This window comes from Nicotiana tabacum, chromosome 3 (assembly GCF_000715075.1).
Source record: "Nicotiana tabacum cultivar K326 chromosome 3, ASM71507v2, whole genome shotgun sequence".
NCBI classification, from domain to species: domain Eukaryota; kingdom Viridiplantae; phylum Streptophyta; class Magnoliopsida; order Solanales; family Solanaceae; genus Nicotiana; species Nicotiana tabacum.
The window spans coordinates 22,681,998-22,697,464 of record NC_134082.1 but is presented as its reverse complement, the minus strand read 5'-3'; the positions used below and the strand labels follow the sequence as shown (position 1 = coordinate 22,697,464).

The 15,467-nt window shown below is 37.1% G+C and overlaps 1 pseudogene; it reads right to left on the bottom strand.

Moving 5' to 3' along the window:
• Positions 1-3,310: 3,310 nt before the first annotated feature.
• The window catches only part of LOC107763242 (protein fluG-like), a 48,208-nt pseudogene continuing 36,051 nt past the window's right edge, over positions 3,311-15,467 (bottom strand).

The window sequence follows — 15,467 nt, the reverse complement described above, 5'->3', positions numbered from 1 at the left end:
CGGTGTGTGTATTATTCTAGTGGTTGTGATGAATAGCAATGCGAGCTTTAAAAATATTTTTGCTCGTTGCAATACTGAAAAAATGAATGCCATTGTGCTCACTTCCTGTATTTCTCAAATCTTTTCATTGGTATTGGCATAAATTCAACACCCCTTTCCATCAAGGACGATGCACCTCTCGATCTTTCAACAAGCCTCTCCGCCATCTACTTGAATGATATCCACACCATGGCAGTGACAGGAAATCCACGTGCAGACTTCAATAACCCATTGAAAGACTCTAACACATTTGTAGTCAGAATTCTCTATCTTCTGCCACCATCCTCATGCAAAGTCCACTTGTTAAGCTCATGTTGCATCAACCAACTATAGGCTCCTTGGTCTTCCTGCTTGATCAATTCCATTCGCCTCCTGAATTTATACTCTTGGCGATCTGTTGCAGCCATCCACATTAAATCATGCAAGTCCTTGTTCGGATAAGCCCTCTGGAAGTTGGCCTTCAAGTGCTTAACACAATAGCAGTGGTAGGCATACGGTTCCTTCCATGCACGAAATTATGTACAGAATTTAAAATACCACCATACTAATCAGATATTACACAAATACCTGAATGTTGTTTGACAACATGCTCCTTCAAGTGGTTCAAAAATAATGTCCATGTCTCTTGGCTTTCATTGGCACAAATAGCAAATGCTAGGGGAAATATATTTCCATTAGCATATACTGCAATAGCGATCAACAACTTAATATCATACTTTCCATAGACATGAGTGTCGTATATGGATATTACCGGTCGACAATGCACAAATCCATCAATGGCTAATTTAAATTCCCAGAACACATATTTATGTGTTCTGGTATTCCCGGACTCCACTTAAGCTTCCATTCAACAATAGTCCCGGGGTTAAAGTATTGCAATGCAGACATGTACCTGGGTAGAGAGGCAAATGACTTATCCCAGTTACCATAAACAATTTCAAACGCACGTTTTTGCCCGAGAAATTCCTTTCTTTTGGTAATGGTACATCCATATACCTGGTGGACAGATGTTATACACTCTTTGATCTTGTACCTTATGGACGCTTCAATGTGTGGAATCAAGACAAGAGAAATCAAGTCAACATTCAAGTTAAAATGATTCATACTGAATGTGTCCATTTCATAATTGTGGGTGCAATGTATTTACCCACAACCCACATATTTGTTTTCAGCTTCCTCGCACGCAGCATCCAATTACAACCTATAAACCATCTACGACAAATAACCTTGTATACATCCGGAGATGACTCATGCACCACGATCTCACAACACTCTTTTATGTTGTACACACGTACCGCCCTGCTTAGGTGCGCTTTATCAGCAAAAAGCATGCCCTTTGACAACACCATTGCTCTAGATTCATCCCACTTTACTGTCCGAATTTTGTCAAGATCCCTTGTGAGGGCATCCACATCCGGCATACTTGACAAATGATCAAGGTAGGGAATCTCCCTCGAATGAAATGGCACATAGGGCTCTTACACTCTTGGTCTAACGGGAGGTGGGGCGTGCTCCCTCGTCAAATCAGGTTCAGCATTCTCGTCCTCCTCATCATCACCCTTATCATGGAAGGGTGTGTAATCTCTAGACTTATCAGTGTTGTTGTCATAATCACTGTTATCTTCCTGACTCAGCGCATCTGCCTGATCCCGATTAAATATATTGTCTTCGGCCAATTGAGTAAGGACAGGACCTTCAAGTTGCTCGTTTTCACTGCACAACCAATAAAATAGTGAGTTTATCAAATTCATCTAAACTTTACATATAGCTTTATCACTTCACTTACAAATCATAATGTGTTGATATCCCATGATGCACATTATCCTATTGATGATGACTACCGGATGGACTACCATGATCCAATACACAAAACTAGGCATATTCCAACTGGTCATTAGTTCATAACTTGTAAAATTCATATCTGGCCGGTACCCCCTGGGGAATATATGAGTTTTAATACAAATTCAATACATAAAAATAAACATCGTAATACAGAGGAAAATTGAAGTTTACCACTCAGCTTGTGGATTATGTAAACTTGGGGAGAAATTATTTCCTCGCTCCTCATTCACCCATGGAGATAAGTTTAGATCAGGCCAAACTCTTTTACTCGGAACCTGTTCGGTTAAAACTGCTCCAAAATAACTACCCGATGATTGAGGGATATCCCTACTTTGTGGAATCTCATTATTGCGAACGTCTTCAACCTTGACGTACATTTCCAACATTTTAATCACAAGAAGTTCTCGGTGTTCATCCAGATTATTCAAAAAATCTGTCAGTATTTCATCGTCTTTGATGTTAAACTCCGCATACAAGCAACCCCTTGTGAAGTTACAACATACGGATATTTTTCGGTTACTTTAATATTCACTGAACGTTTGTTTATACTCATTTTTTTAAGTGGCAACTTACCGTGGTGTTGTGGAGAACAACTATAGCGTACTGAGTTATTCTCCACCATAACCTCACCCCCAATATAATAAAACCCTAATTTTTTCGCTCTTCGGATATTATGACAAGTTGCAAAATAACTTAACGAACAAATATTTCGGAAGACTTGAAGGATCCTCAATGGATTTTTACAAAATCCTGAAACTCCTTAAATAAGGAAAAAATTAGTCTGGGGGTACAACTATTTGATGTATAGCGTGCTATACCCCTATAAATTATTGGTGTGTTAGTTACTTGCAGATGAATTATTGGTGGGGCCAACTTTTATGTATAGCGCGGTTATTCACGGTGCTATACCTTAATGGACAAACGTGCTGCTAAGGTATAGCGCGATGAATCGCCGCCCTATATATATTATGGTGCCTGGTCTTTTTTATTAACCTATTGTGGTCGCTTGAGTCCTAATGAACCACACTTTGGTTCCGGACTCCGGACTAGGTATTACAACATTACTAACAAAGCTCTGTAGTAGTGCGAAGGAATCTGAAGTTGTTGATGAGGTTTTTCGGTGGTGCGTAAATTTGGTTCAGAATTGTCAGTTGGCTCGAAGATCCATCCCGTATTTCATGTATCTCAGTTGAAGAAGAAGATAGAAGATAAGAATTAAGATCCAGAGCCTCCTTACTGGGCATGTGATGGATGAATGTTGACAGCAATTTTGTAGCGTCGAATGGTCAAAAAGAGGAATCGTGCATGCATAAATTAAGCAAAAGAATACAGATGAGGGGAACTAAATTCACTAAGATGTTTCATTAATCAAAAGAAGAAGGGAATAGCAAAATAAGCTCATATTTATTTATGATAATTAACAATATAATAACCTATGCTAATCTCACAGACCAACCTAAAATTTGTATATAAGGTCCTTGTATGGTTCCTCATCTTCAGAGTAGTGATTGATCTCAGCCTGCAAAACATGAAACCACGCTCAGCATGTCCACAAAGAATCAGAAACACTTTAAACTACGATTAAAGCTCAGTACACCGACCCTTCGGTCAAAATTATTTTTATATCAGTATTATGCCAATTGTTAATTTACACAGAAAAAGAAAAGTTAAAGCGTGTTGCTGCTGTTGTTAATTAGTGCTAGAGAAGCCAAATTTTATTGAACATTGGAATGAAACTGGATAGTGAGCATTCATGCCAACCCAAGTATACCGCTAACTTGGGATTGAGGAATTATACAATGAACTGATGAGCCAATTCATTCTTACAATGCACTGAGCGTTTATAATTGCTTTTACACTATCACTGCATAGAGGAATTATACAATGAGCTGATGAGCCAATTCATTCTTATTTCATTATACCTGATAAACCTTTTCTGGAGAAAACATTAAGCAGCCATGTTCTCAAAAGCCTCACCTCTCTTGTGTTGGGATATATACTATTAACCATGAGTTTGGTTTAGATATAGTATTTATTATGAAATAATTGTTTATTCAGTTTTAATAAAGTTTTAAATAGATCATATAATAGTCTGTGTCCTTTGCTTATATAGTAGATGATTTAGTGTATAGAGTTTAGCTTATACACGGAAGATTAAATCATCGGTTCTTATAAGTATAAAGTTTGAGTTCACAATCTAATGATGGAATTGGACAAACCATCAGGAATGATTGTAGCACAAGATTAAATATAATTAATCTTGATTATGGGAATGGTTTAATTCCAACTTCTTGTGCTAGTACATTTTGTATTTATTGAACGGACCAGGTAGAGATAAGTATTTTATACTGACTTAATAAAATAAACTCTCTAGCCATTAAATGTACTTATACTCTTAATCTTGATATAATTATTATTAGCTGTGTATATTATTATTATTTTGATTTATTAAAAGGCGAGATTCTTTCGTGGGTCAATATGCCTGGTAAATTGGATAATAATAATATACATTGGCGAAGTAATAGTTAGTTGATGGAATCCATGTCTCGGTTTAGAGATTGATGATATACCTTTATGAAAGCTTATAAGTTTTCATGTGTAAACCCGTCCGGTGGATTTTGTATCCGACACATGAAATAAGTTAAGCGAAAGTCTAAAGGAAATAATCAATAAATTAAATCGTCAGTAATTTAATTTAATTGATTCGTATCTGAATCTTAACATGAGGAGTTCAATAAGATTTAATGGATGAATTTCGAAATTGAATAAGGAGTGTAATTACGAATTTTTAGTGGAATAATTCGTAATTAATTATGGTGGATATTAATTTCGAAAATTACAAATTAATTCCATAATTGAAAGCCTTGTTAATTAAATTTTGTGGTCCCTACTGTGCCTAAATAATAGGAAATAAAGGAATCTTTTTTCTAGTGGAAAAGAAAACCTAACAAGTTTTGGAAAAGGGTCTTAACCATTAAAACTTGTTCTATAAATACATAAGGTTTTCCACCTAGAGGGATGAATACATGGTGGCTGAAATTTTCAGCCAAGTTTTCCTAGAAATTTCGCCCACACGAAATTGCTATTTTCGGGTATTATTTGGGTAACACAGTAGAAGACCGTGGAACGTTCGAGGATCACGATTGTGCGGGTGATGGAGATTCCATTGAGAAGTTATGAAACTGAAGGCTCACGTGGTAGAAGAGATATGTTCACGCTTCAAGAGGTAACCCGTGAAATCCCGTTTATGCTAGTTGTCTAAATTACATGTGATTTTGATACTGGGATTGCTTCCGCTGCATATAATAATCCATCAAACAGAATATAAACCTTGTATACTGAAGAAATCATAATTTGAAACGTACCTTGCGAATAGCTTTTATGCAAACCATGAGGTTTTCACCCATCATATCCTTAAACAATGTATCTTCCTCTAAAGCATTTAAGGAATCGGTAAGACAATCTGGTAGTCTTCGATAATCCTCTTGATTGACACGACTCTCTCTATCTGTTTCATAGAAAAACACAGGTAGAATGAAAGATAACAGAATATAATTCTTTCTTCGACAAGTGATAAAGCATTGGCAAGAAAATCACTGAACCAAAATTAGATTTTACGAACAGCACGCACATTTGCCTAGGTACTAGAATTTTTACGTTGTCAGACCACCAAAAACATAATACAAATAACCGTCTATTAAAGGTGGGTTTGTAACATGAGAAGCAAAATGCAGGTTGTCTAGGTTTAAACTGCGCTGATAGTGTGATGACCAGATAGGTCATTTATAATTTTACCCTTCATTTTCATGTTACGAGACCTCGAATAGATCCGTTTAGCTTCCTCGATTTACGTGCGCAGTCCTTATCCTGTTTTTTTCGGAAGATTTTTATGAGAAAATTGACGAAAATGTGAAATCGTGCCTTAAAATTCATTTGAGTTGACTACGGTCAACGTTTTATGTAAACGAACCCGGATCAGTGTTTTCACGGCCCCGGTGGGTCTGTATCCTGATTTGGGACTTGAGCGTATGCCTGGATCCAAATTCGGAAGTCCCTAACTTGAACTAACGCAATTTGTTGAAAACTAGCAATTTAAAAGTTTAAAGGATTCATAAGTATGACCATAGGTTGACTTTGTTGCTATCGGGTTTGGATTCCAGTTCCGGCACTTGGTATAAGTTCATTACAATATATATGACTTGTCTGCAAAATTTGGTGCAAAATGGAGTTGATTTGACGTGATTCGGACGTCCGGTCGAAAAATTGTATGTTCTTAAGTTTCATTGAAAATTTCATTCGTTTGGTGTCCAATTCGTAATTTTAGATGTTATTTTGGTGTTTTGACCGCGCGAGCGAGTTTGTATGACGTTTTTACACTTGTGTGTATATTTAGTTTGGAGCCCGAGGGGCTCAGGTGAGTTTCGTATAGGCTACAGACCATTTTGAACTTAGAATTTCTGATTTTTGGAAGTTTGTTGTCACCTAATGCTTTGTGCTTCGTGATCGCAGAGGGGAAACTGGGCCTGGGGTGGTGTGTCTTCATCGCGAACGCAGAGCATTGGGGGATTTATCCTTCGTGAACGCGACCAGCCTCTCGTGAACGTGTAGGGTTATGGACCTGGGATGGGGTACTGGGCTAGTATTCTACGCGAACACGATCAATGGGTCGCAAACGCGATGGCCGGGGAGAAGAGCCATGAACACGAAGTACATCTCGCGAGCGAAGGCCAATTGGGCCGCCGCGCATCGCGAACGCGGCAGACCCTTCGCAAACGCAAAGAAGGCCTGACACTCGGACCTTAAAATATTTCAAAGAAGGGATTTCACCCATTTTCACCATCTTTTCATTAGAGCTCGGCCTAGAAGCGATTTGGAGGAGAAATTTTATCACCCTTTCATAGGTTAGTGTACTTTAACTTATTTTCTTCCATTTCCATCATCACCCATTAATTTCTAACCTTAATCTATGTTCTTTCATAGTAGAAAATTAGGGATTTGGGAAGAATTGATTTTTTTTTTTGTAAATTTGAGATTTAGACCTCAAATTGAGATCCAATTTCGAAATTAATTATATAATCGGGCTCGGCGGTGAATGGTTAAATGGGTTTTGGTCGGATCTTAGGTTTTGACCAAGCATGCCCGGGGTAGACTTTTGTTGAATTTTCGGAAAAAGTGTAAAGATCTTAACTTTATGTATTGTAATTGATTTTCCTAGCCTTACTTGATGTCATTGAGTCGATTTTGGTTAGATTCGATTGGCTTGGAGGCGGATTTTAGAGAAAAAACCCCGGTAGAGTTTTGATTTGCTTGCAGAGCGAGGTAAGTGTTGGGTCTAACCTTGATTTGAGGGAATATGAACCCTTGAGGTATGTGCTATGTGAATTGCATGTGTAGTAGCGTATATGCGAGGTGACGAGTGTATATACGCCGTCAAAATACTTGTTTCCATTCTTTTCCGTATTTCGTTAATTATTTTATTCCATGTCTTAACTGTTACATGCTTTAATTGCTTCCTATGCCTTAACTTGCTACTTGTCACTTAATTCTCTTATATTAACATGTTCATTCCTTCCATGCTCCCATGATTAATTGCTACTAGCCTTAACTACCTTACATGTACACTTTAATTGTCATACATTTGATTTGTCTTGTTGCATTGTATTCATTGTAGCATTTCTTGATTTGGTACGAGGTTCCTTTATGGCTTGCTTTCATATTCTTTATTCGTAGAGATTCTTGTGAATTGAGTTGCGGAATTTATTGCATTTATTGATTTTTACTCATGGATCGGGTTACACGTCGCAACAGGTGGAATAAGGGATGAGGATTGATATTGATATGGTAGGATCGGGTTGCATGACGCAACATGTGGAATAAGGGAGGATTGATATGGTAAAATAAAGGAGGATTATGATATTGATTCTGATTATATGGTGGGATAGGGTTGCGCGCCGCAACGAATTTTACTTGTTATTATTGGTATTCATATGGTAAAATAAGGGAGGATCGTGTTTGTACGGTGGGATGGGTTGCACGCCGCAACGGATTGTGTGTTTTGTATTTCTTGTTGTATTGTGTTGGCTTCGGTGCTTTCGACGAGTTTTTGAGGATTGGTATTTCTGGTGTTACTGATTTCGAGGATTGAGTTGATTTTCATAAGTTAGTTGCCTTACTCTTTCTGCGTTTCTTTCCCGTTATCATTAATATACATCATACAGGTTATTGTAGGTGACCCGCCTTAGCCTCGTCACTACTTCGTCGAGGTTAGGCTCGACATTTACAGAGTACATGGAGTCGGTTGTACTCATACTACACTCCGCACTTCTTGTGCAGATTTTGGGGTCGTTCCCAATAGCGGTCAGTAGATTGCTCGGATTGACCATCGGACGAAGACTTGAGGTACAACTGCTCGGCGTTCGCAGCCCTGAAGTCCCCTTCTACCTTATTTAAGGGAATAGCTCCAAATGCAGAAATTTGAGATAGAATCTGTTGTTTAATTCATTGAAAGCTGATAGAGGGTTTGAGCATAACAAGGGACTTCAAGGCCAAACAAGAATAAAAAGGAGAAAATATGAGAAACAAACTTGGACAGAATTTTCAAAAAGGAAACTTTGTTCATTTTGATATTGCTACTAGCCAGTCCAATTAGCTGAAATCAACTTAATACTACTAAAGAGTGCAAATAATGGACATCTCCCTTAGATTTAGTGTTCTCTATTAAGTCAACACTTGTTACAAGAATTAATCCTAGTTATTTATTTCTTTTCAGATAGTTTTACTTTCATTCAGACCATTATCTGTATTATTCTAACCATTCGTGCACTTGTGACACCAGATCTGGGGTTGTATCTAGAAATTGCGGTGGTTATGACTTTTCGCACTTTATTTCAATTCTATTTCAGTTTAATTGGTATCAGTTAATTTGTCTTGTTAAAAATGGCTAAAAATTATTCTAACGTTAGCTTGCCTAGCAAGTGAAATGTTAGGCGCCATCACGGTCCCGAGGATAGGGATTCTGGGTCGTGACAGATAGTGTAAAAATCATTTACAATGTTAGTTTATATATGTTAAATCTTTGATCATATTATAGTCATTCAAGGAAGTTATAAGCCATGTTATTCTGAGAGTGCAAGAACACTTAAAGATAAGATAGAATAATCCTAGTCCTATTCGTTTCTAAACAAACTAAGAAAACTAAATGTCTGATAAAAGTTTATTATATTTCCTTTTTCATGAAATTGCACATACTTAGTTTCTTGTTTCTCTTTCCATTTTTCATTTGTTCTGCCTTAAAGCTAAGTGATACAGGGGCAACTATCCAATATATTGATGACATCAACGTGATGCGTGGGTTAGGTGGATTTGAATCCTGCTGTAGCCAAAAGCATGGCATCTCAATAGAGATGAGTAGAGGGGCAAGCCCATCATTCATCGAGTTTTGACCCTTGCTCCACTAAGGTTTCTCGGTTATCAAAAAATATGTATATTGTGATGAAGCAGCTCGAACCTTCAAGGACATATTTTGATGATATCAAAAGATACCATGTCCAATACTATTGATGAAAGTAGCTGATCCAAACAGGAATTCTATGCATTCCAGGCTAAACCATAAAATTCAGGGCAAAGAAAGACTTAAAGGCAAATTATCATGCGGTAAAGAGAAAAATTGCTAAATAATTGTGTAACTTACCTACTGGTGCAGGAAGGCTCAAATCTTTCCGCAAGCCATCGATCCCAGCAGTAAGTCTAGAAGCAAGTCCCAAGTATGGGTTGGCACATGCATCAAATGCAGGACATACAAAATGGCCTACAACATCAGCTCCTGGAAGTCTACAAGTACTAATTTTTGCATAATTGTTTTCTTTCTGCCAGCTGACAACTCGTCCATTCCAATCCTTAGAATACAGGCGCTCATAACTGCCAAAAAATGTGACCAAAATAAGGCATACTTAAAAACAAGGATCAAGTCAGGCATAGTACATGAGTTGATAAAAGTTCAATTTTGATACTCAAATGAGGTATATATTTTTAGAAAAGGAGACCGAACCAAAAGGGAACGATTTTCATTCTCTATGCAATAGCTCCAAATGCATAATTATTTGAGGTGATGAGATTACAAGTCTTCCATTATGCTAACAATCAAAGAAAAGAAAAAAGGAAGTGATATAGCTGCTATTTGTTATAATTCCCCTCTTTCAGATTAGAGGCAATGGTGCTGCAGCTTTGGTTCAATGAGAATTTTTAAACCAATCACCAAAGTATTTAAAGAAAGCACGATATTAATAATTAAGGTTTAGCGACTAAATTATATTGGTAGTATGAAAAGGTATTATTCACACCATCAGTTCATATAAGTTAAATCATAATAAGTACTAAAAAACCTCTAACCTTGTAGGATGTGGTGCAGTAAATGCTAATATGACTGGAAGATGATCTAACACCCCACTCATGAATGCTTCCCCAATCTTGGAAATCCCATATTGACTTGATCCGTCAGATGCCTTAAAAACGTTAATTCCGTTCTTGGACAAACTTATATGCACATTTGATCCACAGCCCCATTCGTCTAACGAATACCTATACAGAAATGGACAGATGGTCAAAAACTGAAAGGAACTATGCTCATGCAGTAGAAAGTTCATACATAATGCTTTTCGCGATAAAACCAAAAAAGAAAGCAGAACTGAAAATATGGTTGTGGTAGCACTTCAAAAGAAGCAAAAGCATATCTGGTTAAACTAGTAGAGAAGAGAATTTCACCTAAAAATATTGTGGAAACATCTGCTACTTACTTTGGCAAAAACGTTGGATGAAATCCATATTTCCTTCCAACTTTTCTGATGACTTCACGTGTATAAATCAATGTATCAGCTGCTCTACAACAATCTGTATATGCCAGTCCAATTTCAAATTGACCTTTCCCAGCTTCTTTATGTAGCTGCATATATCGAAAGAGACAACATCAAGGGGAGTAATCATCGTTAAATTGAATAGTATGACTTCCTTTGTTCCATTTTATATGGTGCTCTTCCCTTTTTAGTCTGTCCGAAAAGAATAACACCTTTCTATATTTAGAACTCTTAAAGATTTCATTTTTGCCCTTGATCACATGCTCTTATAGCTACAAAAATGGCATGTTTAAGACCAAAAGTTCTATAAGTACTTCATATATGAGCCAAAAGTTAGTATTTCTATGAAAAACTACGTACCCAACTAAACAACGCCATATAAATGAAACCGAGGAAGTCTACGATAAAGTGTGTTGGATATATCTTATTCCAGGTAAAAGAAAGATATTATTGCAGAACAGAGAAATGCCATGCTACCACTATATGTGTGAAACTACGAAAAAGCATGTCACATGAAGCTTATAATTCTTTTTCATGTTATACTTCTCTTTTGTTTTTATTTTCCCCTGAGATTTTGGATTTAGGCCAGAGGTGCTTGATGATGGGGAGAAATTCAAAAATAGTCAGATTTACAACTAGTCGTTCAAAAATAGCCCAGTTTCAAAAGTAATCGAAATTTTGCCACTTTTCATGTAAAGATGAATCTGAGCGAAAATACTGTTCAAAACCCAGAAAATACGCCAGTATATTATACTGGAGTTCCAGCATAAGTATGCTTGAACTCCAGCATATTATACTGGAGTTCCAGGATAAGTATGCTGGAACTCCAGCATAATATGATGGAGTTCCAGCATAAGTACACTAGAACTCCATCATAATATACTGGAGTTCCAGCAAGTATAATTGTCCAGTATAATATACTGGAGTTTGGAGCACCGGTGCTCCAGTCTCCAGTATATTTTACTGGAGTCAACAAAGTATACCGGTCCAGCATAATATGCTGGAGTTCATATACAATTGCACCAAACTCCAGTATATTATGCTGGACCGATCTCTGTTTCAGCAAAATAGTGGCTATTTTTTATTGACTTCGTAAATGCTGGCTATTTTTGAATGACCAGTCCGAAAACTGGCTATACCGTGCTATTTTTACTTGATGATGCTCATGAAACAATTATCCATGTAAATCATGTCATCAAAGTTATTGTCTTTAATATAGACTACCTTTGTAAAAAAGAAACAGAGAGATCCCCAATACTTCACTTTCAATCTGACTAGAAATAGTTCTTCAGCATATGAAGGATAATGACAAAGAGATTGACTTTTGAAAGTTAAAAACAATTTTAAAGGTAATCGAGCAAAACAACTCTCATGACACTATAGCAATGCACTAACAAAAGAAACATAAACATATCTCCATAAATTAACACACACACACACACACACACACACACACACACACACACACATATATATATATATATATATATATATATATATATATATATATATATATATATATATATATATATATACATTCAAGAAATGATACCATGTGAGAATGCACGGGAGAAAAATCTATTTATTAACAATGATACAATGAGCCCTATATATAATACATATTATACTCCTACTACATATGGGACTAGGACATATTCTATTCCTACTACATATAAGACTAGGACATTCTACTCTTACTACATATGAGACTAAGATTATTTATACATAACTATCTAACACTCCCCCTCAAGCAGGTGCATACAAATCATATGTACCAGGCATGTTACATATGCAACCAATCTGAGGACCAATAAGAGACTTGGTGAAAATATATACAAGTTGATCATACAAGGCCACTAGACTCCCCCTGAGCAACAAAATCAGGTGGTTGCTAATAAACAGAAGTTGGCCGAAAAGTCCCCGGAAAAATTTGAATATAGTGAGACTAAGCCGAATTCCACACTACAAAATAGGTTCTAAGAAACTTTTCTGGAAATCACTATTCACGCCGGAAAAAATAAAAGTTGTCAGAATTTGATGTAATTTATATGGGTACGCTCGGAATCACTGGAGGAGTAAGTTGTCCTAAAGAAATTTTGTCAAAAAATGGCCTGAATGGCTCACACGCGTTGGAAAAGTTACTGCAGCTCATCAGAACCCTAGTTGTGCGGTGCATAGAGGCGCGCGAGAGCCGTCAATATGGGCTTGGCTCATTGGACCAGCCCAGCCCGTGATTTAGTAGGGTTGAGCTAGAATTTTTGGAGCTCATTTAAAAACGAGGCTTTTAAGCCCGGCCCGAGTAAGCCCGTAGCCCATGAGGCTTGACTGAGGCTGGGCTGGGCCGTCCTCGTGGGCCTAACAAAAATATTTATTTGAAATATATAAAATATAAAAAATATATGTCATTGTAGCATCGAAATCAATATTTAGTATTGGTAGGCGTGCTCGTACAAAAGTTGCATTCCTCGTGAAAATGTCCAAACATTTGTTACTACTCGAAATTGGTTGCACGGTTTTTACCAAACTCGAACTAGTAATATTTTTTTATGTGAATCTGAATATTATTAGTTTTTAAAATTTAATTATTCCTAGTATTTAACTAATTAATATTGCATATGAATTGTAGATGCAGATGGAAGTAAAAATGTTAAGACAACCTTGTCACAAGCGGATTCCAATATGTTTGATGAAGATGATGTGTTGGATATCCCATAAGCATCATGAACATTCTCTTGAATATTTTCTTTTGAATTTTGACTTTTAGTGAATGAAATATAGTCTTGTCTTTTACTTTTTTAGTGTTTATTGTGATATATTGAACAGTATAAAAAGTTATTAAGTTTTGTGAAATTTTTCCAATAAGATATTTTTTAACTTTAATTTTTTTTATGTTAGTACTTACAGAAAAAATATAAAATTATATATTAAAAAAATAATGGGCCAGCTTGTAAGGGCCCGCGACCCACATAGGGCTGGGGTGGGGTAACCATTATAAGGCCCATCATGGGCTAGCCTAGTCCGTCAATTGCTAAAGCCCACGTGGGCTTGGCTGGGCTAATCCGGCCCGGCCTATATTGACAGCTCTACACGCGAGTGACTCTGCCGGAGCGATTGACTGGTGTTTTGTCGCCTGAATTTTGCAAACAAGATGGTAGTGTCGCACAAAACTTACGATGAGGAGATAACGCAAATCAATCTTGAGTCGTCGACCGAAAAGACGCACGGTGACTGACTTTTTTATTCCGATGGGACTGGGAAAGACCATATAACGAGACAACACTACCTGCACAAGGTAACGGTAAGGTCTGCATAACAACTACTCTCTCTGGACCCCACTTGTAGAATTATATTGGGTGGGTATGTTGTTGTTATATAACGAGACAACACTCGTTCCCTCAACCAAATGTAGGACACCCTAATAAAAGGATATAAGCACAATTGGATTAGCTGCGGGATTAGGAACAGAAGACAAATCTTTATCCTTATTATTTTTAGCATTGCATCATCACAAGTGTCATGCAAATCAAATATTACTTTGAGAAGGAATTGTCATTGAAAACACAGATCATAGTAGTACAACGTGTTTCCTGAAGTCCTTGAGTTGAGCTCTACTCTAAAATATGAAGTCGAATATTTTCATGTACTATTACATTTGGTTCCCGCTTTCTACCTATAGTTAGCATGTATTTTCACTATATGCCTTTTCAGTGAGAGGAGGAGTAGGAGCTAACTTAGGGGCAGAATCGAAGCAAAGAAACTAGTTTTATTTATCTGGTGAAGCTCACGGAAGATACTCTCGATAGCGCAAGCACAAAATACCTCTTCCTAAGCTCAACTCAAGCAGAATAAATGGAAATGCATTCTAAAATCTCCTAATTAGCTACAGTACTGTTTGCAGATAACATGAGAAACATCAAATTTGTAAGCAAACATTCAAGGAAATAGAAACTTACATAATCTACAGAAAATTTCAAGGATTGAAGATAACCGAGCATCTCCTGAAGCATAGGGGATGCAGCATCAAATGCTGCTGTATGGCACTTCCTGTACTGATCCGATGATTCAAATTCTTCTTTGTCGTTCCTGTGTGATTCAGTTGTACATATTTAGTGTAACGTTCTATAGAGGACAGCTCTAGAAACATATATGATGGAAGACTAGATACAAAAATATTATGGCTCACATACTTTATTACACTCTCTAGAAGGTAAAATTCAACTTCAAAGCCTGCAGTCATGACCTGAAAAATGTAGATACGTGTCAGACCAATAACATTTTCAACTCTTTGCTGGGCAAGATTGTAAACGTACCAAACCGAATTCATCTTTTAAAATTTTAGAGATTCTGCGTATAGCTTCTCTTGGACAATATTCCCATGGTTCACCAGATTTAGTACACATGTTAGCCAGGTGTCGAAACAGTACCATGGAATTCTGCATTTGGTTGATAAATCAGGAACAATTGTGAACAGACCCGAACAGGTGAGAGTAGTGTCCTCCACGGGATAATCAGATATTGAACTTATCCCCATACATGCACGAGGTAAGCCTATACCATGCTTTTTCACGAAACTATAGAAGCGCTGCCGTGGAACACCCTGAAAATGATGCAGAACAAAATAAAAAAATCATTACGTTTTCTTTGGCAGAACAGGGAAGCTCCAAACAACATGCCACATCATGTAGTGAAGGTAATCAAAATGGCTGAAAACTATACTGACTAATGAGCTTGTTGTAT